Source organism: Gossypium hirsutum, chromosome A03 (genome assembly GCF_007990345.1).
Source record: "Gossypium hirsutum isolate 1008001.06 chromosome A03, Gossypium_hirsutum_v2.1, whole genome shotgun sequence".
NCBI lineage: Eukaryota > Viridiplantae > Streptophyta > Magnoliopsida > Malvales > Malvaceae > Gossypium > Gossypium hirsutum.
This window is the reverse complement of record NC_053426.1, coordinates 95757696-95769724: the sequence shown is the minus strand read 5'-3', so window position 1 is coordinate 95769724 and position 12029 is coordinate 95757696.

The following is a 12029-nucleotide window of genomic DNA, read 5'->3' as shown; positions in this document are numbered from 1 at the left end:
TTATATAAAGGATTTAGCTTGGACTGGTAATCTTGTTATATGATATGTGGCTCGAGAGTGTGTTCTTTGATTAAATGCCTTAATGGGTACCCTCAAATAAGAATTGATGGATTATGGAACCGTACACCTCGAGTGTACTACTTGAGCATCCATCAAAATTTCAATGATTCAACGAACATAAAACTCTTGACATGGCATGAGAATTATGAGATGAAATGGAAATGACTTGAAAGAATATTGTATGATGAGTTCATCTATGTTTTTTTGATTGATAAGAAGATTTTGGTGACTAAAATGTTTGATGGAATATATGTGTTTAGGCAATTTAGCCAAATGGATAGAAAACATGATATTGTATGCTTAGATTTAATAAACGAGATTGGTAAGTTTAGTTTTCGTTATACGAACTTACTAAGCATGTAATGCTTACTCTGTTTTATTTTCCCCATTTTATAGTGCTCGGAAGCTCGCGAAGGTTGGAAGATTATTAGAGCATCGTCACACTATCAACTAGCTATTTTGGGTATTTATAGTAGAATTATTTTGGTATAATGGCATGTATAGGACAACTTGATCATTAGTGGATTGTTAATGATGCTTGTAATCTAGCCATTGGAATGGCTAGTAATGGTTGTTTTGATATACTTGTAATGTCATGTTATGATAGTTAAATATATGTTAAGTAGTTTATCAATTTATTTCTAATATATGGATTTAATCAAGGTAAGATTGTAAGTATGTATGCATGTAATGTTATGCCATGATGAATGATGGAATTTATTAAATTTGAATGCTTGGAATGCTTGGTATTGGATGTATGTTTTAAGTACAGGTCTTGAGTGAAATTTTGGGTAAGAAGTAAAGCTAGAAATGGCTTCATTTTGTCCATACGGGCGTGTGTCTAGACCATGTGTGACACACGGCCTGGTAACATGGCATGTGGTTAGATTGTGTGTCCCCTGCACCGTAATTTTGAGAAACAGAATGCTCAGAATTGAGCACACGGGCAAAGATAGGGGCGTGTGTCTCAGCCGTGTGTGCTACATGGCCTAGAACATGGGCGTGTGTCTTAGCCGTGTGAAACTTGCTCCTAATTTTGAATTAAATAAATTAACTATATGGCCTAGCACACTGATGTGTGGCATGGCCGTGTGCACAAGTCAGAGAGTTACATGGGGTCGAACACGGCCTACAGCACCATCATGTCACAGGGTCACATAGGCATGTCCCTTAGACCACACGGGCATGTGAGCCCTGCATCTTGGGAAATTTTTGTAATTTCGCGAAAAATTCTTAGAGTTCCCAATTAAGTCTCGACTCAATTCTAATGCTCGTATTGGGCCTCGAGGGTCTAATTAAGAGACATTTTGAATGATCTCGTTTAATAAATAGTAATTTTTAGAAATATTTTTGTAAAATGATATGAAAGTTTCGGTAATACTCCGAAACCTTGTTCCGACGACGAATACAAGTTAAGAGTGTTACAGATGAATTCCTGCCAGTGGCCAACTGAGTGTTATACATACGGCTACAAACCATATATGGTAAAAGCTGTCCAGGAGGATGATAGATACCAACAGATTGTGGACAGACTCCACCGTATAGAGTCTTCAACTAGTGCATCATGAATGTATGGAAGAGATAAACCACCCTTCCATTACATCAACAATCCCACTGACGATGTGAATTACTTTGGAAATAAGGGTGGAAACCCTTATTCAAATACTTATAATCTCAGATGGAGAGACCACCCGAACCTTAGATGGAGAGGAAACTAAAAAGGAGTTAGTAGTTCTAACCAACCTAAAAATGCTAACTATCAACCTCTTTATTTACAAAAGCCTCAAGAAAGGGCCAACCCAAATGACCATAGTTGTAACAACCCGTTTTTAGTAAAATTGAAATAGTAGTTTCGAGACCACAAATCTGAGTCCGAAAAGAAAAATTATTTTAATATTATTTTATGGTCTGAATTATGATAGAAATATCGTGTAAAAATTTTTTTAGGAAAATTTTACCGATTACATGTTTAATTCATAAAAGGACCAAATTGCATGAAATGCAAAAATTGAATTCTAGTAGCTATAAGTATCAAATAGCTATGGAATTCAAAATTAGAGGTCCTTATATGAAAAATAGACCATTAAGAGGAGTTAGTAGATAAGTACGATGATTCATCCATGGAAATTTAAGAAAATAAAAGGACTAATTGGAAAGTATATAAATAAAAGATGATAAATAAAATAAATATCTAATATAATCATTTTATATCATCTCTCCAAATTAAAAGACATGGAAACCCTAGTTTTTGGGTGCTGAGTTCAAACAAGTTGTTTTGGCTAAATTAGGTATGGATTCTTGTCTCGTTTTTACTAATTTTTATATTCCCGAGATCGTAATAGCTTAATCTAGTTATCTCAGAGATTAATTTGTAAAGTTAACAAAGTACTAGGGTTTTTTCATGGATGAGTATGCATGAATTATGAAGTTTTATGGTAGAAAATGAAAGGTTGTTGATAGATAAACAACTTTTGTAAAGTGAACTTTGATAAAATTGTGATTTAGGGACTAAATTGAAAAGTTGTAAAATTCACAAAAAAAATTCTGAATTTTGTGAAATACATGGGCTGTTATTGTTACATGTAAAAATCGGCTAGGCTTGGAATAAGGATTAAATTGCATGAATTTCATTTTTCAAGCCTAGAGATGAAATCAGAATTTATTAAAAGTATAGGGGCAAAATGGTAATTTTACCTAATATGTGAATTTGATTGAATTGAATATGAATTATATTAAATTGAGTTAAATTTACTCGTATAGATCCAGATAGACCAAATATGGAATTGGATCGAGGGAAGGAGAAAATATCGAATTAGTAGATTGTTATTCACGAACACTTGTCAAGATAAGTTCGTGTAACTAATTTGTAGAACTATATGTTTGAATTGAATATTATGTATGTGTGTTGTGTAATTGACATGTATGAGATTCAGTCACATATCCGAAAATGTCCGATAAATATTAAGTCTCATTTGTATAAATGAAATTCGATGGATACAGGGTTCCTGAATTGGTTGTGGTCCTGCATATGTTGTGGACACACATAGCTCGAAAGAGCATCCCATTATTAGCTCTCATGACCATCTCGATATATGGCCTTCTCGAGCTTTCCTTTATATGGTTCTTGTGAGCTTCCAGTTAATAGCTCTTCGGAGCATCTTGATCGGTCGTGATCCTGCATGTGTTGTGGGTACATTGCAACTCTTATGAGCATCCTGTTATATGGCTCTTCGTGAGCTTCTCAATTAAGGACTCTTTGTGAGCTTCCTAATTAATGGCTCGCTTGAACTTCTCGGTACACGGCTATTCGGAGCTTCCTGTTTAATAGCTCTTTGGAGCTACCCATTATTGGCTTGCATGAGATTCCCGATTATGGCTCTTATGAGCTTCTCGTTATATTGCTCGGATAAGCTTCTCGTTATACAGCTCACATGAGCTTTCTGTTATATGGCTCGAGAGAGGGCTTCCTGATTATGTGCTCTAAGAGCACTCTTAAATATGAATTGACGGATTATAGTTTGTACACTTCAATTGTACTACCTGTGTATCTATCGATATTTCTAATAAATTCAATGGGCAAAGTTTCTGACATGGGGTAATCTTAATTTGAGATAAAATATTATGGAAATGTATATGTTATATAAATATATGATGTAGAAAACATATGTACATGAAAATTTGTTACATGATGAGCTCATCTTTGTTTCTTGATATTCACATGAATAACATGACTAACATGTTTCTTGAGATTATGTGTCTAGGCAAATTGCCAAATTTCTATTGATTAATTTTGCATGCTTACTTTAAATGTAAATGAATGGTAAGTTAATTTCCCGTTATACGAACTTACTAAGCATAATATGCTTGCCCTGTATTATTTTTCCTGTTTTATAGTAATTCAAAAGTTTGAAGTGGTTGGAAACTGGTCAGAGCATCATCACATTATGTATGTAAAGAACTAGATTTTGGTATAATGGCATGTGTAGGTGCAAATGGGTCATTGATGACAAATATGTGTTTTGGTTATAATTAGCATTGGAATGGCTTGTGTTGGCACAATTTTATTTATATATGTATGTGTATGTGGCCTCATCAAATAGATATATGTTTGAGTGAATGAATGGAAATGAAATGTAAATTAAATATGCATATGATAAATCGACCAACAAGGTAAGTTTATATACTTGGTTGTGTGATAAAATGCTAAGTTTAAGACTTGCTATTGGCTTGATTTGAATATCTTATATTGGTTTGTAAATATGTTTAAGTGTTAATGTAGGTGGAAGACAAGTTTGAGTGAGAAATAAGGCTTGGAAATGGCCTTATTTTGTCCATATGGGTAGAGACACAAGCGTGTGTCTTAGCCGTGTGTGCTTGGAAATGGCCTTATTTTGTCCATATGGGCAGAGACACAGGCGTGTGTCTTAGCTGTGTGTGACACACGGCCTAGCACATGGGCATGCGTTTTGGCCGTGTGTCCCTTGCATCTTTAAACTTTCAAAATAGAATATTCAGAATTGATCACACGGCCAGGCGTGTGACTTGGTCGTGTGAACCCTACACCTACACATAGCTTAGTACACGGGCGTGTGACTTGGCCTTGTGACACAAGTCAGAGAGTTACACAGGTATAGACACGGGCTGGGACACGACTATGTGCCCCATTTCAAATGCCCACACGGCCTAAGACACTGGCGTATCTCTTGGTCGTGTGAGCCATGCAGCCTGGTTACAAGGGTATGTGTCCCCTGCACTCTTGGAAAATTTTAAAGTTTTACGAAAAATTCTCTAAGTACCTGATTTAGTCTCGTCCTATTTCTAATGTATGTTTTGAGCTTTGAATGCCTAAATAAGGGACAATATGAATGTATATGATTGATTTCTAATATGATTGACAAATGAAATTAAATGTCTGTTTCTGATCTATAAATTTCGGTAATGCTCCATAACCCTATTCTGGCGAAGAATATGGGTTAGGGGTGTGACAGTACTGTATGTGGTCAACGCTTGGATCAGATCGAGTGGGAGATGTAGTCAATAAGAACTAAAGTAAAACAAGTGAGATTTGAGTACACTAATACAATGAAAATATTGATTAAATGGGAAGATCAAATGAGTAATTGGTGAGTATGATGAAAGATATAAAAAGACAAATTGGCACTGAAATCCCTAATGATACAGAGAACAATCCTCGAAGAGAGGGGAAGGAGCAAGTGAAAGTAATCATGCTTCGTTCAAGCAAAGTACTGAGTAGCCTAGAAAAACTCACTCAAGAGGAAAATAAGGAGGATTTAGAAGATCATCAAGAAAACCCTTAAGTAGTTGATGTTGAACCGAAACTTGAAGAACTAGCTGAGTCAACAGTTGAGTCGAAAGATAAACCCATAGAGGAATATGGATTGACAAGGGTACTATTCCCTTCACAGTTGGAAGAGAAACAAAGATGGGATGAGGCAGAATTTGTAAGTTTTCTAAACTTATTTAAATCCGTCAATGTTAACTTGCCTCTAATTGACTTAATTGAGAAAGTCCCTAAGTACGCCAAATGCTTAAGAGAAATTATTTCTAGATGTAGGAAAGTAAAAATAGGAGAGTAAGTTAACATAAGCGCCTCATGTAATGCGATTATTTCAAAACACATCCCCAAAACTAGAAGTTTTATGATACCTATAGAGATAGGGAACATCCATTTTTAGTAAGGCTCTATGTGATTTAGGAGCCAAAATTAATTCAATACCCTTATCTATTTATGAAAGACTTGAGTTAGAGGATCTAAAAAATACATAGATCACACTACAAATAGCAGATAGGTCTTCAGTACAACCTAAAGGAGTGCTTGAAGATGTATTAGTTAAAGTGAGGAGTTTTATTATCCCGATCGATTTTGTTCTATTAGATTTTGAAGAGGACCTTGAAATACCCACTCTATTGGGTAGACCTTTTCTAGCTACACTAAGGTCCACCATTGACCTAGAGAAAAACAAATTAATAGTGAAGATCAATGGTGAAATATAAACTTTTAAATATGGTCACCAATAGAGTGGGGGAGATAGGGAAAAGTTAGGAAAACATTATTATGAAATATCTATCCAAAGGCCTAAACACCTTGAGCCAAGGAAAGTGTTCTCTGTAATAAGTGCAAGTTGGAAGAACAAGTTTTGAGAACGAGATAAGCGAAGGAAGGTTGAGTGGCATGACATGTAACACCTTTAACTTGTATTTATCACCGAAACAGGGGTATGGAGCATTACTGAAAATATACAGGACACATTCAATTAATTTATATCATTTACTATTCATGTCAGAAATCAAACATATTCAATCATATTGTCCCTTAAATAGACCCTCGGGACCCAATGTATGCATTAGAAACAAGTCGGGACTGAATTGGGAACTCAGAGAATTTTTCGTGAAATTTCAAAATTTTTCCTTAGGTACAGGGCACACATGCCCATGTGGTCATGTGGCTTACACGACCAAGTGACACACCCATGTCCCAGGCCATGGCCAATTTAGAGGCGTATACTGACTTGGTCACATGGTCGAGCCACACACCCATGTGCTAGGTTGAGTGAGCATACTGTCTTGCATAATTAAGGTGCGGGGTTCACACGATCAAGTCACACACTTGTGTGCCAGGCCGTGTGACACACACAGCTAAGACACACGCCTGTGTCTCTACCTATATGAAAATACCTGAGCATTCTGTTTTGAAATTTTTAATATGCAGGGGATACACGGCCAAACCACACGTCAGTGCGCATGGCTGTGTGTTACACATGGCTGAGACACACACCTATGTCTCTACCTGTGTGGACAAAATAAGCCATTTTATAGGCCACTTTTCTCTCCCAAAATTCCTTTCACCTACAACATCATTTAAGCACATTCATAAGCCAATTCATAACTCTCAAACCAAGTAAAAATCTAAGTCTTTTACATGAAATATCATCACATTTATCCAAGTATTCAATCTTACCTAATTGACCATATAAACATATATATTTATATATATATTTTACCGGTTCATGACAATCTTAACATACTTATATAACTTCCATCATTTAATCATTTCAATACACATAACAAACATGATAAGGCCTTATATAATTACATCAAAATATGCCAAACACTAGCCATTCCAATGACTAGTTACAACCAAAGCATTATTGTGCCAACATTAGCTAGTTAATCTATACATGTCATTATATCCAGAATAAAGTTTTCCATTTTATACCAAAACGAGCTGAAGGATAGTGTGATTTTGTTCCAACCCACTCCAACCTTTTTGAGCTTCTGAGTACTATAAAATAGAGAAAATAAAACAATGTAAGCATTTAATGCTTAATAAGTTCGCATAACTGGAAATTTAACTTACCATTCATTTTCTTTAAAACAAACATATAAATGGCATCCAAGCAATTTGGCTTAAAGCTTAAAACACACAACTTCACCAATCATGTTAGTCAAGTAACTCACTTAAATACCAAGAACATTGAGATGAGCTCATCATATAATAACTTTCATATATATATATGGTTTCCATATCATACTTCCATATTACATGTACAATTCCATGATGAATCATTTCAAGTTCAGTTTAGCCATGTTAGAACTTTACCTGTTGAATTTATTTGAAATATCGATGGATACTCATGTAGTACACTTAAAGTGTACAAAACTGAAATCCGTCAATTCATATCTGGATGTACTCATTAAAGCACATAATCAGGAAGCACTCTCTTGAGCCATATAATAGGAAGCTCATGTGAGCTATGTATTAGGAAGCTTATCCGGGCTATAACAAGAAACTCATAAGAGTTTAAAATAGAAAGCTCATGTGAGCTTAACAGGTAACTTCAAAGAGTTATTATCAAGAAGCTCTGGATAGCCATATTTCAGGAAGTTCAAGTGAGCCATATCAGAAAGCTCATTAAGAGCCATATACAGGGACGCTCATAAAGAGCTATGGTATGTCCGATCATATAATAGGATGCTCACAAAGAGTTGTTGTATGTCCACAACACATGCAGGATCAATACCGATCAGTATGCTCGCAGGAAGCATGTAACTGGAAGCTTGAGAGGGCTTATAATAGGACGCTGGTAAGAGCTATGGTGTGTTCGCAACATATGCTGAACCACAACCAATACGAGAAATCCTGTATCCATCGAATTTCAGTATTTCAAATGGGACTTAACATTTATCAGACACTTTCATATATATAATCAATTTCATGTATATAATAATTACACAATCTGTATATATATAACATTTAATTCAAACATATAAATGTACACAATTTAGTTACACGAACTTACCTCGACAAGTGTTCGTATATTTGAAATCTACTAATATGAAACTTTTTCTTTCCCTCGATCTAACTTTGTATTTGAGTTATCTGGATCTAATTTGGCTAAATAAGTTTTCTCTTTCTTCAAGTGTCCATTGCTAGGGTTTCCATAGAATTTATTTAAGAAAGATGATATTTTCTTATTTTATTTATTTATCATCTTTTAATTTCCAATTCATCATTTTCTTTAATTAAATTTCCATGGATGACTAATCATCCTTATCTACTAACCCCGCTAATTGGTCTAATTACCATATAAGGACCTCAAATTTTGAATTCCATAGCTATTTGATCCTTTTACTACTAGAATTCAACTTTTGCATTTTATGCAATTTGGTCCTTTTATCAATTAAACATGTAATGGGTAAATTTTTCTTAACGAAATTTTCATACATCATTCCTATCATAATGCAGACCATGCAATACTATTAAAATAATTTTTTCTTTCTAAATCAAATTTGTCGTCCTAAAACCACTGTTCCGACTTCACTAAAAATGGGTTGTTGCAGAACAAATGCTGGATGAATACTGATAGAACCAAAGAAGCGTCCACGGATAACTAACAGATCTGATGGATGAATTCGACAACAAAACTTGACAATTTTAGTTAAGTTCTAATTTTATGTATATTATTGTATTCTTAATTAATCGGTAGTTTAGACTTTAATTTTTATTAAATTTTTTTAATACAAACAGAAACGCTCTGGAAATAGGAAGTTTGGGTGAAAATGGGTCGGTGTCTCAATAGGGTATTCCAGTGTCGTGACACCTAGACCAGAATCAATATAATCGAGAAAATCATCTTTATATTGCGACACAATACTCTTGTGTCGTGACACAAAGGGCAGTTTACCCAGTTTTTCAAAATTTTCAAAGCGTGTCATGACAACGAACCCTGGTGTTGCGACATAGAACCCTTGTGTCATGATATCGCTGCAATTTTTTGCAAGGTCGAGTCAACCTGATTATGCAACCCGACTGCATAATCCATGTTTTAACTCAATTTTTAAACTTAAAAAACCCTATTAAAACCTAAAAACTATTTTAACCTAAGACTAAGATCTTTCTTAACTTCTAAACTCTTTCAAATCCCTCAAAGTCTCCTTAAACCCTAAACTCCCCTTTATTCCATTGCAACAAATTTTTTTTTGTGTGTGAATTTCCTTAAAGTGCAGGGACTAAGAAAAAACATTTATGGGATTTCTTCATAGTAATTTTATAAAGGAATTTGACGCACTTCATTAAAGGTTACGAGTTTCTAATTTATTTCTACTGTTCCATTAGATATATTGCTTGATATTTTGTTGGCTCCAAGATAGAAAAGTTTATCGAAAATGCCTCCACGAAAATCTAGGAGAATTAGTGAACAAGAATCATCAATGGTTTCAAACCCTTCGAATTTTCCAAATCAAAACATTGAAAAATACTTTTTAGAGATTCAAGGAAAAACATTTATTCAAGAATGAGGGTTTGAATCGTCGATGACACTATGTCAAAAAATTAGGCCATTGGTCTGATATCATAAATAGGAACGCTTTTATGTGAGCGCAGAAGACTTTTTTGTGGTCCCAGTGGTTCAAAAATTTTACGCATCTCTTAAGGACCAAGAGTCTAAAAAGACTGAAGGTATCATGTGGGAAACGGTGCCTTTGCGAGGGAAAAAAGTAAGAATCACCCCTCGAGTTATATTTGAATTTTATAACGCCTCGTTTTATGAAAAATATTTTGTGGAAGAAACAGACTTAGAGTATTGAAAGATATAAATATGGACAATGTTATAAATTACCTAACAAAAGGGAAGGGTGAATGGAAATGTCACACAGGTACCAATATTCCTATATCTTTTAATCCAGCGATAATGTTTCCTGTTGCAAAAATGTGGATCCAATTGTATACACCCTAACTGCTCCTGCTCTAAATGTCTCTAATGTCAATACTTTTCGAGTAGTTTTGTAGAAAAAATAGGTATACATTAGAACATGAATATATTAATATATGAAATGGTGCATCAACGGCCAGAAAGTCAGATCTTCTTTCCCCACTTAGTAACAGCCTTGTGCAAAAGAGTAAGAGTCTCATTGATGTCCATTGGACAATTTATGAAGTTGTCCAGAAGTATCATAGGAGATACACTGTATACGTAGTACATAGAGCTTCGTACGAAACAAATAAAGGAGTGAAACAAACACCAACAAGAGAAAATGACTACTCTAGCCTCATCTCAACGGAAAGTAAAGTCGACAACTTGGCAAGAAATTGGAGAGAGTAGTCATAAAAAGTTAGATTAGATGATACACTGGATGAAAGATTTGGGCACAGTTTTGCAAGCATTTGCACAGTAGAACAACATTAGAGTACCCAATTATTCGTCGGATATGTTCGGTCCAATACATATGGGGAAAGAAGAAGAGGAGCAGGAAAGTGAGGAATAGGAAGAGAGCGGGGATGAAGAAGGAGAAGAGGTTGATAAGATGGATTTTGAGGAGGACGATTGAACTTTTTAACTGTTATTGTTTAAAGACTGTATTTGGGATACTTTTTAATTTTTATTTTTACGAGTAAGATTAACATGAAAGAAACATAACAAGTTAGAGCTTTCAGCAAAGAATGGAAGGGAGCATCGACCAAGAGATTACAGAACTACCATGACCAATCGGGTAATTTATTTCCTTATCCTTTCAGGGCTATACATTAAGGACAACGTGTTATCAGTTTTTTTTATTCTTTTCTTTCATTTTTATTGTTAATTGTGTGCTTGAGCTTGTGGAAATATAAGTGATTGGTTAGGAGTATGGATGTAGGTTAATTGTAATTACTATAAGCTTGGCATGATAATAAATGATTTTAAATTTTTTTATTATTAGACTACTAAGTTCTATATATTACACTGTGAATAGACATTGAGCAATTGAATGTACCAAATGATATAGAGTACAAGGAAGCATGCTAGTATGATACATTGTTGAATTTGTGATTGTTTGATTGATTAAATTTGTGAATATTGAGATACCTAGGGATGACCTAAGGCTTTGTTTGGTATCCACCTATAGCCAAAAAGCTAACCCTATTTATTCCTCCTTAGTACCTATTTTTAAGCTAAAAAACACTTCTTGATGAATATTTGTACAAAACTCGAGCCAAAATATCAATTTGTACTTACCCTTTTTCTTTGGTCCTAAACTGCATGACTATAGATGTCTGGCCATACATATTAAGGGTTAAATAGATACATTACGATGGATTTTTTTAAAAGTAAAGTGAAACGGGAAGGATCGATGTGATATAGTGGTTATAGGTTAGACGATATGTGCAACAAAAGAAAAATTCAAAAAGAAAATCAAAATGAGTAAAAAAAGTTCTTAAAAAGTAAAAGCATTTATAAGTGATATATATTGAAAAAGAAAAAAAATGTGACAAAGTCACAAAAGTAGAAAAGCTCGTTCATTAGTGCACTAAAACTCGTGAGCTAGCCGTAATTGTTATATTATGTTGTGACTTCCTATGTGGAGAAATAATGAAGGTGAGAGAAGGAGAAATAAGACGGTAAGCGGGTAAGGATCACTAAGGGGAAGAATAGGGAAGAATATGATGTGCCAAACTATTTTCGTGCTTGAAA